This window comes from Triticum aestivum, chromosome 5B, assembly GCF_018294505.1.
Source record: "Triticum aestivum cultivar Chinese Spring chromosome 5B, IWGSC CS RefSeq v2.1, whole genome shotgun sequence".
NCBI classification, from domain to species: domain Eukaryota; kingdom Viridiplantae; phylum Streptophyta; class Magnoliopsida; order Poales; family Poaceae; genus Triticum; species Triticum aestivum.
The window spans coordinates 672,527,069-672,540,619 of NC_057807.1; positions in this window are offsets into that span (position 1 = coordinate 672,527,069).

Consider the following 13,551-nt stretch of genomic DNA (forward strand, 5'->3'; position numbering starts at 1 on the left):
GCAACGGGATATATTATACCTGCCTCAAGGAGCTTTAGTATTTCCTTTCTTACCACTTCTTTCATCTTAGGATTTACCGTCGTTGATGATCTCTAACTGGTTTGGCGTATTCGTCCAATCTAATTTTGTGTTGGCATAGAGTGGGACTAATGCCCTTAAGATCATCGAGAGTATATCCAATAGCAGAACGATGCTTCTTCAGAGTTTTCAATAATCTTTCCTCTTCCTGCTCTGAAAGGTTAGCACTAATAATAACAGGATATATCTTCTTTTCATCAAGATAAGCATATTTAAGAGTATCAGCTAAAGGTTTAAGCTCAAACACGGGATAACCCTTGGGTGGAGGAGGATCCCCTAGGATTTCAACAAGCAAGTTGTGTTTCAAAATAGGACCCTATTTAAAGAATACTTCATCTATTTCCCTTTTTCATTCATAAACATATCATTTTCATGGTCTAGCAAATATTGTTCTAATGGATCAGTAGGAGGCACGGCAATAGAAGCAAGACCAATTATTTCATCCTTACTAGGCAATTCTTTATCATGCATTTGTCTACGAAATTTAGCAAAATTAAACTCATGTGTCGTATCCCCCAAGCCAATTGTAACAACATCCTTTTCACAATCAATCTTACATTGACAGTATTCAAGAAGGGTCTACCAAATATAATGGGGCAAAAGCTATCTTGTGGGGAACCAAGAACAAGAAAATCAGCAGGGTATTTAACTTTCCCACACAAGACTTCAACATCTCTAACAATCCCCAATGGTGAAATAGTATCTCTATTGGCAAGCTTAATTGTGACATCAATATCTTCTATTTCAGCGGGTGCAATATCATGCATAATTTCTTTATATAAGGAAATAGGTATTGCACTAGCGCTAGCACCCATATCACATAAGCCATGATAACAATGATCTCCTATTTTAACAGAAATAACAGGCATGCCTACAACAGGTCTATGTATCTTAGCATCGGGTCTAGCAATATTAGCAGCTTCATCACAGAAATAAATAACATGCCCATCAATATTATCGGCCAAGAGATCTTTAACCATAGAAATACTAGATTCAACTTTAATTTGCTTAGGAGGTGTATATGTTATACTATTACTCTTATGAACAACAGTTGAAGCTTTAGCATGATCCTTTATCCTAACAGGGAAAGGTGGTTTCTCAACATAAGTAGTAGGAACAATAGGATCATTATAAGTGATAATCTTTTCTTCAACTGTAATAGGTGCAACTACTTTTACTTCATTGGGAGGATTATATTTAAACCACTTCTCCTTAGAGAGATCGACATGAGTAGCAAATGATTCACAGAAAGAAGCTACTATCTCAGAGTCAAGTCCATATTTAGTTTTAAATCCACGAAAAGCATCGGTATCCATAAAAGACTTAACACAATCGAACTTAAGTGTCATACCTGACTCCTTACCATCGTCGGAACTCTAATCTTCAGAGTTGCGTTTAATTCTTTCCAATAAATCCCACTTGAATCCAATAGTCTTCAGCATATAAGAACCAGCACAAGAAGTATCGAGCATTGGTGCGATCATTGAGAGAAAGCCGAGCATAAAAATTTTGAATAATCATTTCTCTTGAGAGCTCATGATTGGGGCATGAATATAACATTAACTTAAGCCTCCCCCAAGCTTGAGAGATACTTTCTCCTTCGTGAGGCCAAAAATTATATATATAATTGCGATCAGGATGAACAAGATGTATAGGATAGAACTTCTGGTGAAATTCCAATTTCAATCGTTTATAGTCCCAAGATCTCATATCATCACATAGCCTATACCATGTCAATGCATCTCCCTTAAAAGATAAAGGGAAGACCTTATTCTTAACAACATCATCGGGCATACCTGCAAGCTTAAATAATCCACAAACTTCATCCACATAGATAAGGTGTAAATCGGGATGCAATGTTCCATCTCCTGCAAAGGGATTAGCTAGCAGTTTCTTTATCATACCCGAAGGAATATCAAAGTAAACATTTTCAGTAGGTTCAGTAGGTTGAGGAGCAACTCTTTGCTCTACTGGTCAGGGTGAAGATACCCCAAACAAGGCCCTCAAAGGATTAGTTTCCATAGTAACAAGTGACAGTAAATTTCAGCACACTATATAAATGTTTCCTTACCAAGTTCCACTCACCAAAGGCGCTTCACTCCCCGGCAACGGTGCCAGAAAAGAGTCTTGATGACCCACAAGTATAGGGGATCTATCATAGTCCTTTTGATAAGTAAGAGTGTCGAACCCAATAAGAAGCAGAAGGAAATGACAAGCGATTTTCAGTAAGGTATTCTCTGCCAGCACTAAAATTGTAGGTAACAGATAGTTTTGTGATAAGATAATTTGTAACGGGTAACGAGCAATGAAAGTAAATAAGGTGCAGCAAGGTGGCCCAATCCTTTTTGTAGCAAAGGACAAGCCTGGACAAATTCTTATAATGAGAAAAGCGCTCCCGAGGACACATGGGAATTATCGTCAAGCTATTTTTCATCACGCTCATATGATTCGCGTTCATTACTTTGATAATTTGATATGTGGGTGGATGGGTACTTGGGTGCTGTCCTTTCTTGGACAAGCATCCCACTAATGATTAAGCCCTATTGCAAGCATCCGCAACTACAAAAGAAGTATTAAGGTAAACCTAACCACAACATGAGACATATGGATCCAAATCAGCCCCTTACGAAGCAACGCATAAACTAGGGTTTAAGCTTCTGTCACTCTAGCAACCCATCCTCTACTTATTACTTCCCAATGCCTTCCTCTAGGCCCAAATAATGGTGAAGTGTCATGTAGTCGATGTTCACATAACACCACTAGAGGAGAGACAACATATATCTCATCGAAATATCGAACGAATACCAAATTCAAATGACTACTAATAGCAAGACTTCACCCATGTCCTTTGGAACAAACATAACTACTCGCAAAGCATATTCATGTTCATGATTAGAGGAGTATTAATATGCATTAAGGATCTGAACAAATAATCTTCCACCGGATAAACCAACTAGCATCAACTACAAGGAGTAATCAACACTACTAGCAACCCACAGGTCCAATCTGAGGTTTGGGTACAAAGATTGGATACAAGAGATGAACTAGGGTTGGAGAGGAGATGCTGCTGGTGAAGATGTTGATGGAGATTGACCCCCTCCCGATGAGAGGATCGTTGGTGATGACGATGGTGATGATTTCCCCCTCCCGGAGGGAAGTTTCCCTGACAGAACAGCTCCGCCGGAGCCCTGGATTGGTTCCGCCAAGGTTATGCCTCGTGGCGGCGAAGTTTCGTCCCGTAAGCTTTCTTATGATTTTTTTTTCCAGGGTAAAAGACTTCATATAGCAGAAGATGGGCATCGGAGGGCCACCAGGGGGCCCACGAGGCAGGGGGCGCGCCCCCCACCGTCATGGCCAGGGTGTGGGCCCCCTCTGGTACTTCTTCCGCTCAATAATTATCATTAATTCCAAAAATGACTTTCGTGGAGTTTCAGGACTTTTGTAGCTGTGCAAAATAGGTCTCCAATATTTGCTCCTTTTCCAGCCCAGAATCCCAGCTGACGGCATTCTCCCTCTTCATGTTAAACCTTGTAAAATAAGAGAGAATAGCCATAAGTATTGTGACATAACGTGTAATAACAGCCCATAATGCAATAAATATCGATATAAAAGCATGATGCAAAATGGACGTATCAGGGTATTGTGTGTATTGGCTTGCAAGGTGAATTCTTTGATGGGAGAGAACCGAATTGTGAAGCTACCGCGGAAGAGTTGAAGATGCTGCAATAAAACGCTCAAGCTTGTGATATCTTCTTCAACGGATTGTGCCCCGAAGAATTCAACAAAATCAGCCGCCTTGAGAATGCAAAGGAAATTTGGGATACTTTGATTGATATGCACAAAGGTACCGACTCCGTCAAGGAATCCAAATTGGATGTGCCTCAAAGTCAACTTGACAAGTTCAAAATGAAGGATGGTGAAGGTGTCGCTGAAATGTACTCTAGGCTTGCTCTCATTACAAATGAGATTGCCGGCTTAGGAAGTGAAGAAATGACCGACAAATTCATCATCAAGAAGATCCTAAGAGACTTGGATGGAAAATATGATATCGCGTGCACATTGATCCAAATGATGCCCAATTACAAAGATCTCAAGCCAACCGAAGTCATTGGAAGAATTGTTGCTCATGAGATGTCACTCAAGGATAAGGAAGAGCTTCACAACAAGTCAAGTGGTGCTTACAAAGCCTCATGTGATGCTCGTACATCACCAAGTGAGAAACAAACCTTCAATGAGGAATTGAGCTTAATGGTCAAAAACTTCAACAAGTTCTACAAGAGTAGAAGCAAGGAAAGGAGTTCCAAGTCAAGGTCCTACAATGACAAAAGATCTTCGAGTCGTGAACGTAATTTCTACAATTGTGGAAGACCCGGACACTATTCCAATGAGTGTACGGCTCCTTACAAAAGGAGAGAAGATTCACCCAAAAGAAGAAGTAGAAGAGAAGAATCACCACCAAGAGAGAGGAGGAGTAGAGATGATCATCATGAACGAAGAACCTCTCGGAGAAGCAAGGATTCGGAAAGGAAGGACAAATCATCAAAGAGCTACACAAAGCAAAGACATCAAGCTCATGTTGGTGAATGGGTATCCGGCTCCGACTCCGACCATCACTCCGAGAGAAGCTATCACTCCGACTCCAAATATACTCAAGATGAAGGTGTTGCCGGTCTAGCACTTGTGTCAACCAACTCCTACGACATATTTGACTCACCAAATGAAGGAATTGGAAGATGCTTCATATCTAAAGGCCCAAAGGTATCACACCCCGAGTATGTTGATTTCAATAGTGATGAAGATGACTTGTTAGGTGATGATGATTTACTTGTTGACAACTCTAGTGATGAATACTATGATAAAACGTCAAATAATCATGCTAATCAAGATAAAACGAATGACGATGATAAGGAGAAGATTGAGCGCCTAACTAAAGAACTAAACACTCTTAAGTTAGCTCATGAAACTACCTTGGAATATCATCGAGAACTTTTAAAGACTCATGAGAAGTTATGCTTTGAAAAGCTCAACCTTTAGCAAGAGCATGAATTTTTAAAGGCAATCAATGATGATCTTCGCAACAAAAGTTCTTCTTACATTGACAGGCGTTTACTCTTATCTACTTACATGCCACAAGTCAAGTAGTAACAAGAGTAAAACAGATTCTTCTTCTAGTAGTAACAATAATCATGCAAAATCCAATGTCGTTGCTTCTAGTAGTTCTCTTGATTCCACTAATGATTCTCTTAGCCAAGTTACACTTGAACAAGAAAATAGCTTATTGAAGGGAATTATAGAGAAGGGTGTCTACAAAAGCCTTGCCGGGAGTAAGCAATTTGAGGAAATTATACGCAAGCAAGGAAGGCATCGAAAGAATCAAGGTGTTGGTTTTGAACGAAAGTTCAATGCCAATGGAGTTGAGTGGAAAGAAGATCAATACCCCAAGACTAAGTTTGTTCCCCAACAAGAGAAGTATGATCCTACTTCTTTCCAAAGGACACAAGCTCAAGATGATCTTCCACCACAAGACCACAAGCAAAAAGGCAAGGGTAAGCTTCAAGAGGAGATTGATGCATTTGAAGAAGCTCCCAAGGCCTTGGTCAAGTGGGTTCCCAAGACTACATCAATATCTACTTCGTCAAGTTCCACTACTACCCCAAGGATTCCTATCAAGATGATGTGGATCCCAAATAAGAAGTACTAGAGAGTTCTTGAGGGTGACTCCGCCAATGTACTTCACTCATATCATTTTGGCAAGGACAAGTGCAATCAACTTCCACATATTGCATTAGTTCAAGGAGTCACAAACCCTCTTGTTGGTAAGACAAGGGACAAGGTAACCTAGTGATTTCATGGACATCGTCTTGTGTGTGCATCACTCTATGTCTATGGATAACCTTGCTTGTTCCTTGTGGGACTAACCCGTGTAGGTATTGAAAGTGCAACTCACTCCAATGGATTGCTCTAGTTGATCAACAACATTGAGCATCCACATCTTCAACACCTACATGAAGTCATCATCGACAAAACCCAAGGTTAGTTCATCCCTCTTAGGGGGGATCTCACATCTAGGGGGGAGCTTTACTCTAAAGAATTGAGCTAAATCAACTCTAATGGTGTGAACACAACAATGCTTTATGTAGAAGTGGTAACCCCACTTGTGCTTAAACGATGAGTATGACCTATGATCAAATGTTCTCATTTGACTCCTAAGTCAATATACTCATATATAGATGACCTAGTCATTGCCAATTGTTTGATAGATGCTAGAATTGGTTGTGCATGCTTTGCCACATATTTCATTTGCCATTTTATTGTATGAGCATGTTGGTTGCATATTTTACTCATTCGAGGACATCCACTGGTTGTTTTGATTGTTTGGATCTTTTTCTTTTGCCAAGTGGATGGACAAGAATGCCTAAGAACCTTCTCTAGCTATCTATGTTTTTCTCGTCTCAAACTCTATTCATGCTACATCACAAAGTTTGATCAAGTCAGATTCGAACCACTCTGTGTGAGGAGCACTCGGAGTCCCCGAATCATCATAGACTTAAACTTCCAAAACCTCTTTATGCATTTTGGTCTGACCGAGAAATCCATTTCGGTCAAACTGAGTTCACTAAGTGGATCTAGGTTTTCATCTCGGTGCAACCGATTTGAACACTTCGGTCACACTGAGTCGCAGGAACCGCTTGCGATTCTGCAATCTCGGTGCCACCGAGTTGTTCCACTCGGTCACACTGACAGGGTCGGGATATAAATACCCACAGGTGAGATTTTGGAAATTACTTCAAATCTTCTCAGCCCGCGCGTGTCCTGCTCTTCCTCGTCGGGTCTCTGAATCGTCTCCTCGCCGCCAACGACCTCCCGCCGTTGGACTCTGCCGCCGTCGACGGCTTCTACTCTGCCATTGCCGCCGTAGCAAACACTCGCCGCTCTAGGGTACGTGTTCGACCCCTTGTGCTGTCTTTTTCACTCCGATTCCTAGAACAAGGGCAAATGCCATGCTTCTTGCCATGAATGAGATTAATATATCCAGCTAAATCTTCCTTAGGTCTAGATTGATTCAAAAAATTTAGGGTTAGCCATCCGCAGAACTCATCTCGGACCGACCAAAATGTAGAAATCGGTCTCATCGATTTGGCTTAGCCCATTGCACATGTGCTTTTCGGTCTGACCGAAACGTGCAAATTGGTGTGACCAAGTTCAGGATTCTGTGAAACCCAAGCAATCTCAGTGCCACCAAATTGTGACTCGGCCCAACCGAGTTCACTAGTTTAGGTTCCAAATGTTGCTTCGGTATCACCGAGTTTGTCAATTCGGTAGCTGCGAGATCACTTCTATAGAGAACTAAAACTAAGCTTTTTGACTCAATTTGTTTTGCAAAACCTCCATACTTTGTGATGCTCATCTACTCTATCTCATCTACAACCTATTCACAGGGTCTGCTGACAGTTTGCATGCAAGATGTCTGACTAGAGTGACAGCCAGAACAGGTCTGAACAGCAAGGACAGTTGAGTGAGGGCACTAGTCCCTCTAGCAGCTATGATGAGGGCAGCAGGAGGACACCTAGTAACTTGCCCAAGGCAGCTACTAGAACAAGGAAGAAGAGAACTTCTGATTCAGAGGATGAAGACTATGTTGCAGCTGAGGATGTGGCCACTTCCAAGAAGAAGGTGGTGGAGAAAGAGTTTGGCACTGTTGCATCAACAAAGCCAGGCATGAACAGAAAGCCACCAGCTAGGAGAGTGCCTACATCCAAGCCAAGGAGAGTTGCCACAGGTGAAACTATGAAGTTCACCATTGAATCTGAAGAAGAGGCAACTGGTGAGAACAAAAAGAAGAAGAGGGCAAGAACTACAATAGCTAAAGTTCTTGGAAAGTCCTCTATGTTGAGATTGAAGAAGAGGAAGCTGAAGCCCAAGTTCTAAGGAAGCTAAAGCCAAAGATCCCAGACCATAATGATGCACATCCTGTTGCAGAAGACATGGGGATTAGGAAGGATGCAGGACTGACCCATATGCTGTCAGGAGGAGAACTGTTGTGGATTATAGGTTCTACACAAAGGAACAACAAGATTTCTATGAGACAATCCTGCTTGACAAGAAGCCCATAGTGTGTGACATGAGATGGGTTGACTAGACCTACATTAGAGAGAATGAAGATCACTTCCCAGGTGTCTATGACAGCTTCAAGGCCTGTGAGGTTGACAAATTTGTTGGCCAAAAGCTCACAAAGTGGAATGATGAGCTGATCATGCAATTCTACTCTACTGCTCATTTCTATCCAGATGGCAGAATTGTATGGATGTCAGAGGGTACAAGGTACCAGTCTACAGTTGATGAGTGGGCTAGATTGATCAATGCCCCAGAAGCTCATGAAGATGACTTGGATGTCTATGCCAAGAAGAAGAAGGATCGCAACTCAATGGCTAGCATGTACAAGGAGATTCCTGATGCAGACCTGGAGACTCACAAGTTTGGCTCAGTGAAGCACTTACTGTCAGGCCTGCCTACTATCAATAACATTCTGAGGCACACTCTGTTGCCAAAATCTGGAGATCACAGAATGATCAGAGGACACTCCATTAACTTGCTGCATATATTTGATGTCCCTCTAAAGTTCAAAGTGATGAATCTGATTGTGGAAACAATCAAGAGGACAGTTGCAGATCAGAAGAGATCTTGTGGGTATGCTCCACAAATTCAGGTGCTCATCAACTCCCATATGGGCACAGGCACATATCTGTTGGACAAGGAGCATTTACCCCTCAGGCCAGACTTTGAGGACAACATTGTTGTCATGACTGAGGAAGGTCCATCATTAGTGTAAGCACATGAGAAGAGAGAGAAGGCAAGGGTAGAGAAAGCTGCAAAGATACCAACAGCTGAAGAGGCATCTCAAGTGTTCTTGAAGAGCAAGCAAGATCAGCTTGGATATCTGATCCAATCCACCTTGACAATTGGGAAGGGCTTGGCCACCCTAACTCAAAACCAGGAGAGCTTGGAGAGGATCATTGAGCAGAAATTCTATGATCTTGATGTCAAGGTAACTGAGATTCAGTCAGTGGTTGAGCAACTTCAGGAGGAAGTGGAGGAGAAGAAGGGCAAGTCTACTACAGATGCTTTTACTAGAGTGCCCAGAAGTCAGAGGTCTGCTGCAGTGCCTGTCCCAGACACAAGAGCTACTAAATCTGCACCAGCAGCCACAGCTTCAGTGCCACCAGCTCCAGCAGCCACTCCACCAGCTGCAGCCACATCTATAGACGCTTTCGTCCTTGGAGTCATCTCTACACCACCTCATGAAGACCAAGCTTGCTGAGAGACACATCACACTATGCATATTTTTAACTTTTTGGTACTTGTTGCCAAAGGGGGAGAAATATGTATAAATCATAGTCTTTGAGAGAGAGTGTGTTGTTTTGTCTCTCTTTGCATTTTACTTGCTTGAACTTTATTGTGTGTTTGCTTGTTACATTATGTCTTTTGTGAGATACTTGGATGATCATGTGTTTGATCATATGCTACTTTAATGTGCTTGAATGATATTATCCTTCATGTCCATTTATGATCATTCACTTTGCTTGGTGATGAGTGCATGTTTTCAATTATTATCATTTTGAGCACTCCACCAAGATGTATGTGACATGGAAGAGTGACCCATGATCCTAATACATTGTGCACTTGCAGTCCAAAGAAAATTTTAAATAATGCACAAATTTAGGGGGAGCTCTTGTTTGTCACATACTTCTCAAAGCGACAATGTATTTCAATCTTATTATCATTTGTCGAAGCTTTGATCAATATGTTGTCATCAATTACCAAAAAGGGGGAGATTGAAAGTGCAACTATCTGGGTGGTTTTGGTAATGACTAACAACATATAGCTCATTGAACTAATGCCATTACAACATAAATATTTCAGGAAAGTTCAATGATTGGCATGGCATGGATAAGGAATGTGGACCCCTCAAAATGCTAAGGACAAAAGATTGGCTCAAGCTTTAAAGTCCAAGACTCTACATTTTCTATTTTAGTGATCCAAGATCACATTGAGTCTATAGAAAAGCCAATACTATTAAAAGGGGATGAGGTGTTGCTTAATGGCTTGCTTGCTCAAAATGCTTAGTGATATGCTCCAAAAGCCCTCAACCACTTTCTCATATCCACATATGTCCCAAACCAAAAGTCAAACTTGGCCCAAGCGATTTGATCCATCCGGCGTCACCGAGTTCATTTGACATAGCTACTTCCAGAAGCCCTAGTCTTTTCGGTCTCACCGATAGGGATCTCGGTCTCACCAAGATGGGGTTGCAAACTCTCTGTTTCCCTTCGTAACGTTTCGGTCTAACCGAGATGAGCGATCGGTCCCACCGAGTCTGCAATGCAAACTCTCTGTTTCCTTTTTGTAACGCTTCGGTCCCATCGAGACGAGCGAATCGGTCCCACTGAGTTTGCCTAACCAACTCTCTGTTAGCTTATTACCAAAGTCGGTTCAACCGAGTTTGAGTAATCGGTCCAACCGAGATTACGTTATGCCCTAACCCTAATGATATCGGTCCCACCGAAATTGCCTAACGGTCACATATGTACTAAATTGGTCCGACCGAGTTTTCTGATTCGGTCCCACCGAGTTTGGTATAATGTGTGTAACGGTTAGATTTTGTGTGGAGGCTATATATACCCCTCCACCCTCTCCTCATTCGTGAGGGAAGCCATCAGATCGTGCCTACACTTACATTACCCATTTTCTGAGAGAGAGCCACCTACTCATGTGTTGAGACCAAGATATTCCAATCCAATCATAGGAATCTTGATCTCTAGCCTTCCCCAAGTTGCTTTCCACTCAAATCATCTTTCCACCAAATCCAATCCTATGAGAGTGAGTTGAGTGTTGGGGAGACTATCATTTGAAGCACAAGAGCAAGGAGTTCATCATCAACACACCATCTATTACCTTTTGGAGAGTGCTGTCTCCTAGATTGGTTAGGTGTCACTTGGGAGCCTCCGACAAGATTGTGGAGTGAACCAAGGAGTTTGTAAGGGCAAGGAGATTGCCTACTTCATGAAGATCTACCCTAGTGAGGCAAGTCCTTCGTGGGCGATGGCCATGGTGGGATAGACAAGGTTGCTTCTTTGTGCACCCTTCGTGGGTGGAGCCCTCCGTGGACTCGCACAACTGTTACCCTTCGTGGGTTGAAGTCTCCATCAACGTGGATGTATGATAGCACCACCTATCGGAACCACGACAAAAACATTTGTGTCTCCTGTTGCGTTTGCACTCTCCAAACCCTTCCCTTTACACTCTTGCAAGTTGCATGCTTTACTTTCCACTGCTCATATACTCTTTGCATGCTTGCTTGAATTGTGTTAAGATTGCTTGACTTGTGCTAAGTTGTTAAAATCTGCCAACAACTAAAATTGGGAAAAGGTTAAGTTTTTATTTGGTCAAGTAGTCTAATCAAACCCCCCCCCCTCTAGACATACTTTCAATCCTACAAATACGATCAGCCCCCAATGGTCATTGAAGCAGGGTACGTATGTTTGAGTTGTGCTTTGCAACAGACTCTCTTTGGTCCCTTTAATTTTTCCGAGAACTTGAACTTGTGAGTAATGAATTCTTCTTGAACTGGGCGTTGAGCCGGGTATTGAAAGCTTCAGAGTTTTATGGGAGACAGATTTCCTTTGAGCCGGATTTTAAACCGGATATTGAGCTTCAATGCTTTGTGAGAGACAGATTTGTCTTGAACCGGATTTTAAACCGGCATTCTTCGTTTTGAGCCAGAAATTTTCTGATAGACTTGAAATTTTCATCAATATAGCAGTAGCCTCCGGGACCGGGTTATCTTCCCTCCACTAACCCGAACTTCTTGAATCTGTCTTTAAACTGGCAATCATTTACTGAGTCATGTGATCGTAGCCCCCGAGTCTTAAGATGACTCGAGGAGTCGGCTTGAGATTCTCCATACTTGACCATGATGTAAACCGGTATATAGTTTGAACAGCGGAACACTAGAATATGTTGAAGCTCGGTGGGTTATAAATGATCCCGTATGATTCGTATCAGTAATCTGGTCAGTGGTTCATCCCTGTTGGTTGTTTGAAGTTTAACCAAACTGCCGTGGCGGCGACTTGTGCGCCTGCCCATTGAGCCATCCAATGCAGAAGAAGGTTGATAATAATAGACCGGACTGCAGGGCGGCGGCTTGCACACGTCCATTGGACAGGTTGCATGAGCGGGTGTGACCCTGATGTGCTGATATAGATTGGCCCGTATGAGCGGCAACTTATGCGCTTCTATTGAGCGGCACAGCAAGGACAATCATCAGTGATATAACGCCACTTTGAAATAATTGTCCTGGTTTGTTTTGTCGGATGAAGGATGGCATACGGCAAAAATGGGCCGCAGCAGCGACAGGAAGGCGAGGATCGGCGGCTCGTCAGTGCTAGACCCCGGCAAATACATAGAGCAGCAGCAGCTCAGACGCACGGCTGCGGCCATGGCTGTCACCACCGTGGCTGCAAACGGCGAGTCAAGGAGGCGGTGGCTTGGGGCGCAACCACTGACCACCCGCGGCACCGGCTCATCGCACGACGGTAGAGGTGGCGGTTTGGTGACTCCAACGAGGCGTGGGTCGAAGCTCGCGACGGCAGTTTAGAGGCGTGTCGGCTTAGCGGCTCCGGTGAGGCATGGGCGGCTCGACGCGGGGGCCGGCGAAGGCAGCAGCGACGGTTGAAGGCTGGAAGAAACGGCAGGTTGTGAACGCAGCAAAAGCGGGAGGCAAGGCCAGCCAAGCTCAGCGCTGCAGCAACACGTGGCGGCGGCCGAAGCGAAAGCAGGGCCGCAGGGTCTGAAGGCAGCCGGCGGAGGCGAGGCTGGTCGGTGGCGGTTCAGGCACGGCAAAGGCAGTGCCGAGCTTTGAAGATGGCGGTCCTCCACGGTCCGGAGGCAAGGCAAGGCGGCTCGTCGGCCACGGAGGCGTGGCGAAGGCGGGGCGCTCGACCATGGTAGCAGAGGCGACCAAGCAACAGGCAGCTCGGTCTGCGGCAGCAAGTCATGGGAGCAAGGGGACAAGGCTATGGTGGCAGTGGCCTACGGCAATAACGGCGGCCCGAGGCCAAGGTAAACGGCGGCTTGGCGATGGAGTGACAATGAGGAGGTGCATCGGCGGCTCACGACCAGGGCAGCTAGCTCGGAGGTAGAAACACGGCAAAGGCAAAATGCAGCACAGGTCAGAGTCCTTCTCTGGGTTGTACTTGGTAAATGAATTGATTTTTTATCTTCACGTGGTGCTTGACGCTGATGCACGTAATATGCAGCAGAAGCGGACCCATGACTTGATGTGTTGATATTAGCAGTTTGTCTTGATCCTCTCGTCGATCGTAGCAGAAATCTTCTCGGTGGAAACTTGCACACCACCCAAACAAAGGAATCCTCTGAACTCCTGTTGGACTCGGCGACTTGCAGTAATGCAAA